At 47.4% G+C, this 11424-nt stretch overlaps 1 pseudogene; it reads left to right on the forward strand.

The window, feature by feature from the left end:
• The first annotated feature begins 1215 nt into the window (after window positions 1-1215).
• LOC112312726 (U6 spliceosomal RNA) lies at window positions 1216-1314 on the forward strand (annotated as a pseudogene).
• Window positions 1315-11424: the final 10110 nt, after the last annotated feature.

Raw genomic sequence — 11424 nt, forward strand, 5'->3', positions numbered from 1 at the left:
CTGGGGCCTGGGTCTGCGCAAACATGCTCACCTCTGCTCACTTTCTCTCCTTAGGCCATCAAGGCCCCAGCCACTGTGCAGCCCGTGTCCTGGTCCCTGGGAAGAGCTGCCTCCGGTCCACAGGGATGGTGCTGAGATACTTCCCCCCAAAGCTAATTGCATTTCTGAATAGACTTGTTCGCAGTTTCTACCTTTTCATGGTCTCACTGAGCTCTGCCCTGGGCAGCACACACAATGTTGGTCTTCTGTCTTGATGGAGTACTTCTGCTCAGCATGGGAGAGGAGAGGTGACTTTCTACCTGCCCAGCAGCCAGCCCGACCCACCGTGCTGTTCACCTTTATAGCTGGGGCTTCTTAAAATGACGTTTTGGAAAACTAGACTGAGGGTAGCCAAAGGCAATGCTGTCTCTCCAAAAGAGACTCAGTCTTCTTTTCTTAGAGATGAGCTGCATTGAGGCTGAGGGGTTAGACTCGCAGCCATGGGATTTCAGGGCTGGGTAGAGATCACATTATTCTACTAAGTTTCCATAGACCCCATTGGTTCATATTAAGGTATGTATATATGACCTGTCCGGGTCCTGCTGACCAATCCAGCTTAGAAGTATAATCCATTCATTTATTAATCAACATTCACCAAGGATTTATTAACCATCTGTGCCCTATTGAATAGGGATGACAAGATAAGATGTGTATGATTCTGAGTAATGTTTAGAGTTAAAAATGCCTAGAACCTGAATGATGAAACAGTCAGTCTTATTTAAATCCAGGAAAGTGTTAAACATAAAGTTATGAAACAAGCTTTTCGTTTCTCCTGTGCTGTTGGTAAGTTTGGATGGATGTGAGTGTTAGTGGATACACCCTGTGTGTATTACACATCCAGGTAAACTTGTTCTCTAAGACATTTCCTATTATTTCATTTGTCTGTTCTCTTGGTCATATTTGTCTATATCCTGCATTTGAGCTGGGGACCATCTTGTACCTACTGAACTGTCAGAACCTGACAAGTAGCAGGTGCTGTATGTGTATCTGTGGAAGGGATGAAAGGAAAGAGAATAATATTGAAAAGAACTGGTAGAGTCTCCATGCCCTGAGTCCATGGGAGAGGAGCTTTGCATGTCTGGACTGGAGACGGAAGAGGGCGTCACCTCAGCTAAAGCAGGACAGAGGGCAGTGCTTAGAAAGAAGCTCTCGGAAACCAGGGGCAAAGCTTCCGCTGTGCTCACTTCCGAAGCACATATACAAAAATTATACAGAGAAGATGAGTGTGGCCCCTGCCTAAGGATAACATGCAAATTAGTGGTATTCCATATTCAAATAAAAAATTTAAAAACTTCAGGAATTTGAGGACCAGAAGAACTTCCAACATGAACTTCACCAGGTACTCAAACACAGGAAGGAAGGACCTTCCCAGGACCCTCTGGAGCCATGGGAATGGGCGAACCAAGAGTACGGGGAGATGGGGTCTTACACGCACTGAAGTTGTGAAAACTCGGTATGTTTTCCTCCCAGTCCATAGAGAGAACCGTTGTAATTGTGCTGGTGACTCTTCCTGCCATGTCATGTGCTGAGGGCACATCTGCATCAGTGTGACCTGGAGACCTGTGGCTGCCTGACAGTGTGTGGACTACTCCGGAGCAGAATTGTACCTTTGTTTTTCTGTATCTGAACATAATTTAGCTCTCAAGTCCCCTTATCTGATAGGTATTTTCTCCCTCTGAGCAGAAGGACAGAAGGATAGTGATGGGAAGAAACCATGCCGTTGCCCAAGGATGAACCAAAGAGACTAAACAGCAAGACAAAGTGCGAGGTGGGAGGAGGGGAAGCTGCTTAGAGACCCATCCCCATGGACTCTTGGTACAATGCATGCCTTTGACTCAGTGGCTGTGGCTGCCTGGACATTAGCATTATTAAAAGTGAATGGAAAAAAAAAAAAGTGAATGGAATTCATCAGTTACTATTTCAAAATAGCAGGTGCAGTGGTCTGCTGTTCTCTTACTCTATCCCAGTTTGTCAGATGCTGAGTGCAATTCCAGTATTTTAAAGACACGATGTTACCAAAACTGTTGCCCCTAAATGCAAGCCAACCATTAAAATTTATTGTGTAACAAAGCCAGAGGAAACGTTGGCTGAGTTAGATTTACTCAGACATGGTGTGAATTGGTTTCCAGCGTGGCCTGTCCTAAGGCAATTTCAAAGCTACTTTTGCTTATTCACGATTTTCACCTTACATTCTAATTTTATAAATGTTTTATAACATCTTGAAGATGTAACTCACAGAACTTGTCCCTGCTCCGTCTTTAACGACTGGCTGCGTTGCTGACATAGGGCACAGGGCCTCAGAGAAAACTAACAACCACAGAGTTCTCGCCCTGTTGCCAGAAGAAGAGTTTCTCCACTGGCACTTGGAGAAACCAGTAAAAAAGCCCGGCCTGTGCAGAGGGGGCAAGGGCTTACCTGGCTTGCCCTCCTCTGACTCCCTAGCACGTAGCATTGGACTTAGCACATATTGGGTACTCAGTGTATTTATTGAAAAAGTGAATAAGTGATTTAAAAATCCCCTAAACAACAGTTTCATATCAATGGGACATAGAACGTGCTGCTTGCTAAAGTGGAATGATCAGTTCAAGTGAAGCTAGTGGGTTTCCAAGGGAGCTACCCATTGGAGATTCAGCATATCAGAGATGTTGACTTTTAAGCTGACCTGATCACAAAATAATAATAATAATGAATTTTGAAAAATAACATGTCTTACACATTCCCTGGATTACACTGCCTCCTTCGAGTTTGTTCGCCAGGCATGTTCCCATAATGCCTGGCCTTTTGGTTTTGCATGAAGGAATTACGTATACTTCATAAAGAATGTAATGTGGTGCCCTTCAGAATTTCAGCCAACTCAACCCACAGAAGTACAGACACAAGTCTTAGAAAAGCCCTCTGAACCCCTGCAAGTAGCTCAAGGTGTGGAAGGTCCTCAAACTCTCCCAAGTTGCTTGACCCACAGAACTTTGAGGAAGCAAAGGAGTGGGGAAGACTGCTGAGGGGAGCACACTGGCCCCCAGGAGTGACTGTGGGAGGAGGAAGCGGTCAAACGAGGCCCTGATGTGGAAGGACAACCGTGCTGGCAGCGGCCACTTCCCCAGCCCAGCTTTTCCCCCTTCTCAGGCCCCTTCATCTTTCCTATGTGGCCGGGTTCTCCCAACCCCAGCCACCGCAGCAGTGATGGTCAGCCCCCTCGTAACACAGACAAGTGCGGGCTGGCACGGGGGCACTTGCAGCATGGAAGCGTGCTGACATGGGGTGCTCGTGGCCTTTTCTCTACCCCACGGAGAGGGGCACATGTAGGGGTTCTTTATGACAAGCAGCGAGAACGGTGAGAAGGGGTTCCGATATCACCAGGCCCAGCTGAAATGAAACCATAGCGCTTGGCATTTACACCTGATGACCCGTGCGGTTCCACACCAGGCCCAGTGCCTCTGGCTTCAGATCTCTCGGTCACTTTGTTGGGGGAGGTCAAGAAGATGTGACTGCTGGTTTGACCGAGAGCCGGATCTGAGCAATCGGAGGATGCTCCCCACCTCCTCCCCGGCGCCTGGAATGCGCACTTTGTTTGCCTTCCCTGCGCAGAGACTGCCCAAGGACACAGCCTTGAGATTGGAATGCGGTGAAGAGAACTCTGGCCTGGCTACGTGACTGGCCCGAAGTGACGGCCTTTATAGAAACTTTTAAGATTTGGCAGATGGGTGTGGAAAACTACTTATCTTGTGGCCAAGACAAGCTTTGTATGTAAGTTCTCTTGCTTGTGGAACCTGCCACCTACCAATCTGGAGTGGTCTGCGTTTTCCTTTAGTCTCTTCCTGCCCTCTGAGTATGGGGGGAGAGCAGTTGCAGGTCATACCCATGATCCAGAGAACCAGCCCCCGCCACCCTGCCTGCCAGAGCCCACCTCTCCCCGATGGCACCTCCTCTCCTCTGGCCACACTCTGCTGTCTCTACCAAGGAAACAGAATTTTCCCACGATGCCTTCAGCTCACATTTATTCATCACCTTCTCTAACTTCTTTTGCAGTTTTTGCCTTTCCCTCATAATTAGCAACATGTTACATAGCACCTCCTTCCTCTGTCACTCTTAACCCCTCACCTGTTTTATATTTCTCTATAACAACGAACACCCCTGACATATGTGTGTGTAAATATGTGTGGACATACTTTTGGGCTTCTTTGTTTGTTTAGTGTCTTTTTTGTCCACTAGAATGTCAGCCGCATAGGGTGGGGACTTATCCCAGCACCTGGAAGAGCACCTGGCAACCGGTGGATGCCCCGTGAGTATCTGTGAGATGTGTCAGGGCTGTGCTGCTCTCTGATTACCAATAGAATACATTTCAGAGTCCGACAGAGTGTGTCTTGGTCGGTGTTGCCTCTTTGGAGACTCAGTAACAGTTGGTCTGTGCTGCCTTGATAGCATGTAACTCACTTGGCCTTGTATCTTGTCCTTACTTTATCCCTCTGCTAATTGTGAACTTGAAAGTCAACATTGGTTCTTACTCATCTTTGCATCCTAGCTGCTCCTCGCACATTCAGTTCCCTCTCACAGTAGACCCTAAAAAGAGGTGGCCGAATTTCCCAGGTGTACGGAAAGTCTCCAAGTAGTCTTCATATATGCTGTGGACAGAGCTTTGTCTTGCCATTCCCCCGAGTCCCTCTCAGCAGCATGTGCACAGAGCGGCATAGAAAACCGTCCGCACTGGCTGGAATGGTCTCAGTGTGCACGCTGAGACACTGCACACCCTGCAAGGCCCAGCACACTGGCACAACTTCAGATACACAAAAAAGGTGGCCGGTTTTTCTTGCTCTGCAGGACAAGGCCTAAGATGTCCCGAGGGCTGTCTACCGCAGCCACCGTGGACTAAACCACCCGAGGGCACTGCCAGTCCACGTCCATGTCCCCCCAGCATGATACTAATAACCACCTCGGGCTCCTGGGTTCTCACTGTAGTGGCAGGAAATGATTTAGTGCTTTGCGTACATTGTCACAGTTAATCCTTACTTGAGGCAAGGACTGCTATTATCTTCCTCTTACATGAGTGGCAGCTCAGGCACTGAATGATTACAGAATTTGCCTAAGGTCACACAGTGAGTAATTGGTGGGGCTTGGGTTTGAACCCAGGCTGACGGCTCCAGAGATTATGCTCTTGACCTCTGCTCTGCTGCCGCCCTGTCACCTGGTTAGTGCACCCAGGGACAGAGGCTCCAGCAGCCAGTCCAGCTTCCTGTTTAATGTGTAATCCATAAAGGTGATAGTACTGATATATATAACGTGATAAAGCGTTTGCTTGTTTGTTTGTCTTTTTAAATCACAGCCTGTAACTGGTGCCTCTGTAGCTGCAGTGTGCAGGGATGCAGGCTGTAGTGCACCACCTGACCACACACTCTCCTGGCCCAAATTCCCACAGCAAGCCAGGCCCAGCGGTGTTTGGAGTCTGCGTCTCAGCTCTGCGTGTGTGATTTTGTAATGACCTCCACACACATTAGCATCCCCTTAATGGGCTGCTGTATGGGAGCAGTTGCCTTATGAAGTGAGGGGATATTCTTTTCTTTCTTTCCCATTAAAAAAGAAAGGTCTACAGAATGAACATGCTCAATCTAATGAGTGTAACCTGGGAAGTAATTTCATGGGCTGTAGTACTTTGATGGCAATAATTCTTGGATGTCAAAAGGATAAGGACGCAGTTTTCCACTTCTAATTCTATTCTTAGAAAATGATGGTATTGAGCTATCCACAGAGTGCCCCTGCAGATTAATTCCAGTTTTTCTTTTGTGGAGGGGATTTAAGGGAAGTCTTAATCTGCTTTATATTTAACTTTTATCTCCATGCTCTGAATTAAAAATAGAAAGCTGGACTCTGGTGTTACCTCCGTGGTCCCTCGGAGACCTGTGGTTACTCCAGGGGAGGCATGGCTGGGAGCCTCCCCTGGATTCAGCAGCCCTTGCTGACCTCCCCAACAGCTGATTCTCTCTGATGTTCCACCCAAGATCCACATACTCACTTGTCTAAAACGAGCAGTGTTTATTGTATGATTCTTGAATTGCATCGAGCATTTTCCTCAGGTAGTCTTCATTTGCCGTGAACCTCAATTCTGAATCCTTTTCAAATCTGTGATCTTGGACATTTTCTGCATCCTCTAGGTGTTTTCTCCTAAATCTGCGCTTCAGGTGGGAAGAGGAGCAAAGAGCACTTGCATTTATTTATTTATTTACTTACTTATTTATTTTAGTAAAAAGGACTTTAATTTTCTTTCTCTTCAGTTGATAAAAATCGCTCTGGAGTGCTTTCCTGATTTCTCTTTTGTACTCTTCTGCCTTCCATTTTCCATTTCCACACCTTTCCCTCCTCCTCTTTCCCCTTCCCCTTGTCTCTGTTTCTTGGTCAGTCAGATCCAAGACACAGAAAGGAAGGGAAAAGGTCAGGAGGTACAGGGGGAGGAGGAGTCAGGAGTCTCACCGACCAGCCCCATTTCCCTCCTGGAGCTTCCGAAATACAGCTGAGTGTCATTGATCCAAGAACCAACCCAATAGTCAGTCTAGGTTGCAATGGGTGAGCAGCCTTTGTGGAAACATCCCAGCTTTGGGTCTGGCATTTCTGCCCTGGCAAAGTGAGCAGGTCTGGTGAAATGTGGCTCATGTGCGTGCAGGGCAACAGCCAGCCACACAGTAGGGAAGTAGAGCATCGCTGTGTCATATACCCCACCCTTCATGTGCGTACACACCCCTCCAGCACATTCACCTCCTGCTCTCACCCCGGCCGTAAGTTTCAATTCTAGAGTCTTAAACCAGAATACCGAAAAGAGGCCATTTACACTTGGTTAATTGCAAACATTGCAGCTGTTAGGGAAAGAAGAGCTCTGGTATCTTTTCTCTGTTCCCTCCCCTTCGCCACCACCACCCTAGGATAATGAGCACGTTCCCAGTGCCTCCTGGGTGCCTGACTGCGGGGGTGATGAGCACACACTCAAAGGAAACAGCCCCTGGAGCCACAGGGCCACCCACCTTTGGACACACGCCAGTGTGCTCCGGAAGGTGCTTTTCAAACTGGGCTCTTTAGTACAACAGGAAATCAAGTTAGTGTGGAGACTGGCATTTAAAAAAAATAAAGAGAATGGAACAACATAGAAAAGTTTCACAGGGTACTGCATGTGATTTTTGAAGCTTGGCTTTAGTTAAATACACCCCTCTTTATCGGTCTAGAGTAGAGCGCTGCTAGAGCTGACAGACATGGTGAGGGGCTCCTCTGCACTCCCCAGCCTCCCTTACACCAGCCACGGGACTGGGTCTGGCTTCAAGCAGGTCAGAGGGAAAGTGCCACTTTCAGATCCAGCACATAAAACTCTCCATGCAGGCTCCTCCACTCCTTCTTGCTTCCACGTGCCGGCTGGATGAGACAGGGCAACCTTGAAGCCACAAGATGTCAGAGAGCCACAGCGTGGAAGCAGGCTGGGTTGGTCCCTCAGTCATCATTTGGAGGAGGGCCACCCACCACAGTCACCCAACCAGGGGCATCAGCTTTGGGCTTTGCTTGAATGAAAAGTAAATGTCTCCTGCATTAAGTCAGATTGTTCCACCTCCCTTGTGTGTGCACGTGTGTGCGCACAGCTATGCTATAGCATGTATTGCTCAGTGCAGCTTGCAGTCAAACGCCTTTGAAAGCCACTGCTCTGGACAGTGCGCTTCAAATGGGCCCTGGCTCAACTGTGGTGGAATCACTTGGGATGCTCGTTATAAACGCAGCTTTCGGGACCCTCCTGAGACATGCCATGTGCTGGAGCCCAGGAATGTGTAGCCTGTTTAGCAAACTCCACAGACGAACCTTATGACACCAGACTTTAAAAGGCACTTTGGCCCCAGCATGGGTAGGAACATATTTTCTTGGCAACCCTTGGGGCTGGTTAAATGCACCAAGCTTTAAACCTGTTTTCTTTGGTCACAGTCCAAAGTGTGAGTCTCTCTGCATTCCTCACTCCATCTATCCTCCATGTAATCTTATCACAATAATGCTCTGTACTGATTCACATAATCTTTTCCTAAGAACAACTCCCACTTCTTCCCTGTCTTCAGAAACACTTTAACTGTCCTCTAAAAAAGCCTGTTGTGTAATGAACAAATGCCCCTATTCTTAAAACCTCTTCCCTGAACATTTTCTTAACCTTGTGGCTCTCCCCTGAGTTATCTGCTCTGCTGCCCACTCAAATGCAAGCTCTTCATTCCCCACATTTTACATACCATTCTCAGGGTAGGCAAGTGGGGCAAGTCCTTCCTCAGTATCCACTGCTACTTCTCAGCTGTGACTGCCCCAGTCTTTTGGAGAGGCCTGTATCAATCAGTATGCCTTTGGTTGCAAGTAACAGAATATCCAACCAGAATATCCAAGGCACAAACAATAAAAACATGTACGATCTAACATTAAGAGAAGTCAAAAGCTTGAGTGATAATTGGCTAATTCAGGAGCTCTTTCCATATTTCCACCCTGGCTTGTTCCAGACGTTACATCCCTGCCATCTGCAGAGATACTTTTCCCACACAAGGTAACAGTTATAACTTACAGGGTTTAGCACCCGATAGCTCCAAGGGCCATTATTCAGCTTACTGCCATGTCCAGAGATAGAGAGGACAATTTTCCTCGTCTGTAATTTCTTACCAGGGAGAAAGTCTTTTCCAGAAGCCCTCTGTCTTAGTCCGTGTAGGCTGTTATCCTAGAATACCAGAGACTGGGTGGTGGAAACCACAAACATTTCTTTCTCACAGTTCTGGAGGCTGGGGAACCCAAGATCAAGGACAGAAGTCCCGGTGTCTGGTGAGAGCCTGCTTCCTGGTTCCACCTTCATGACTTAGTTACCTCGCCAAGGCTCCACTTCCTAATACCACCACACCAGGGAGTGAGGAGTGTAACCTTTGAATTTGCGGGGGACGCAAACATTTAGACCATACCATGCCACCCCACCCTAGAGTTGGGGCATGAACTCATGTATGTGGCTTCTATGGGGGAGGTAGTCTCTATCAGTTAAAAAAAAAGATGAGAGGGGGAGGGGAGATTATTGGTTAGGAACTATCTGCATCTGCCTCCGACTCCTGCTCCTTTAAGGCTGGTGTCATCGGAACACTCTCTGCTCTTCCCCGGGGCTCTCCTGTTTGGGTCTTCTGCTCACTCCTCCTCAGTTATTAGCTTTGGCATTTGTCACGTAGTCTTTCTATGTGGTCCATATAACCACTGGCCATTCCGTTCTTTGACCTCCTGTCTCCGGCAGTGACCATTACCACAGTGTCACACTGGACCTGGACATCCCCTGAAACTGCTCCTGCTCTAAAGCAACAGCTGCAGAAGCTGCCCCCTTGCCACGTCCTCCCATCCTCCTGGTTTACACATCCCGCTCCTCCTCTCTCCTTTCTGCCTCTCCAGCAGCCACTCTGTATTGAGTTTCCTCCTGCCCGTAATACATTGCCCATGTTCTAAATATCCTTGACCCTTGGTGCTTCCATTGTAGTTACCTAGCAAAACCACAGGCCTGGAGGAACCGCACTGTCTCCTGTTCAGACTTCATTGTCTTTAAGTCCTGCCCCTTCACTCTCAGCAGATAACTTCACTGCATTCTCCACAGTTAAAACAGGGGCCATCTCGTGGAGACTCCTCGACTTTCCACCTCTGCATGTTCTTGTCTGTGTTACAGTAGCGTGAAACTCCTTTCACTAGAGGTTGGCCCATCTGCTTGTTCTATGGGAAGGTGACAAACTGCCGGGCAATGAGATGTAAGTGGAATCATAGTAGAGAAGCATTTAGAAACCTTCCTCCATCCAGAGGAATAGGGGCGTGATCCCTGGAGCTCTCGAAGCTGCACTGTGAGAAGGTGCCCAGGGTATGGAGGAGGAGAGAGGCTGACGATGTTGCCCTCTTTCCATCCTTTCTACTTATAACCAAACAGGTACAACTCTGCTCTCATATTCTAAAACCTGCACTCATCTTAGGCTGTTCTTAAAATTTTGCTGTGTTAAAATTACTTCATTTTTGTGCTAAAAGAACTCCCAACCTTGACATCTATTACAAAGTCTGTTTCTGTTGAAGTAACTCTGAAAGACTCTGTGTCCCCTTGCCCTTCCCCTCCCTGAAGGAGGTGGTTGGGGTTGGGGGTAGGGTTGGGGATGAAAGAAGAAAGGGTAGCCCTATTACCCTTAAATAATTGATTTGATATGATATTACCCTAGTTGATTTTTGGCAATATTTATATCATCCTCTCTTCCCTTCTTTTTCTCCCTCTCTTTCTTCTCTTGTGCTTTTGTTTTTATGTTGTGTGTGGTTTTTTTTTTTTTTTTTTTATTTTTTTTTTTACCTTGTTTAGAAGTTGACCCAGAGCAGGAAAGATACTCAAACAGCAATATCATCAAGCTTTCCTGTCCATCGCCTGTATTTTCTTTCTGCTTTCTCATTTAGATGAAAATATGAAAAATAGAAACAGGACTTATTGTGATAGCCCTCCACGGGAGCGCAGGAAACATTCCTCTTAGAGGATCTGTAGCCTGAGCACTTGTTTGAGCCTGAACTGAAGAGAGGGAAGGTTCTTGCAGAAGGTGCCAAAAATAGAAGTACGAGTCTCTGGTTTACCTCCCCTGACCCACACCTGCATCTTCCACATTGTTGCCCAAGCAGCAGTTCTCAAAGGCAAACCTGATTGTTTCCACTCCCACTGGACACTCCTCTGTGGCTTCACTCCAACGTCACCTCCACCTTGGTCCCCCTCACCTGTGCCTCCATTTACCTCGAATTGCTGAGTAACCTGGGCCATTTCCCATCTCTGCACTTTCTTTCTGTTGCTGTTTCTGGACCAGCTCCCAGCCTCACCCAATGTCCTTCCAGCAAACACCCACTCCAGGGTCTGCTCAAGAATCTTCTTGTCTGTGTGAAGTTTCTTGTCCCCCTTCATCTCCCTTCACCCGACTGACCTTTACCTTCATTTTGCCCCCTCTAAAAAACTACTGTAATTTGTGTCATCCTTTATTACAAAGTTATTTGACATGCTTGTATCCTTCTATCTGACTGTGATCCCTGACTGCGGGCACTCTGCTTATGTGTTCTTTCATTGATCAAATGATTCGCAAACGCTTTCTTTTTGTAATAGAATCTGTTACTAGAGACAGAGAGCATGAAAATCTCCCTTCACCTCTAAGCCTGTGTCTCCCTCCCCTGCCTGTCTTATTCGTATTTGAACTCGGTGCCTAGTTCAGTGTCTGGCACACAGAAGCCCTCCAACTGTGCTTCGAATGAATGGCTGACTGTCCTTCCAAGGTTTTCCTTCTCAACCAGGGACACATTGGGTCATAAATCTGAGTTTAAAGCCCCATTCACAGCGTGCAGCCTCCTCACTCCAAGGTAACCCCGAGCATG

Source organism: Desmodus rotundus, chromosome 9 (assembly GCF_022682495.2).
Source record: "Desmodus rotundus isolate HL8 chromosome 9, HLdesRot8A.1, whole genome shotgun sequence".
NCBI lineage: Eukaryota > Metazoa > Chordata > Mammalia > Chiroptera > Phyllostomidae > Desmodus > Desmodus rotundus.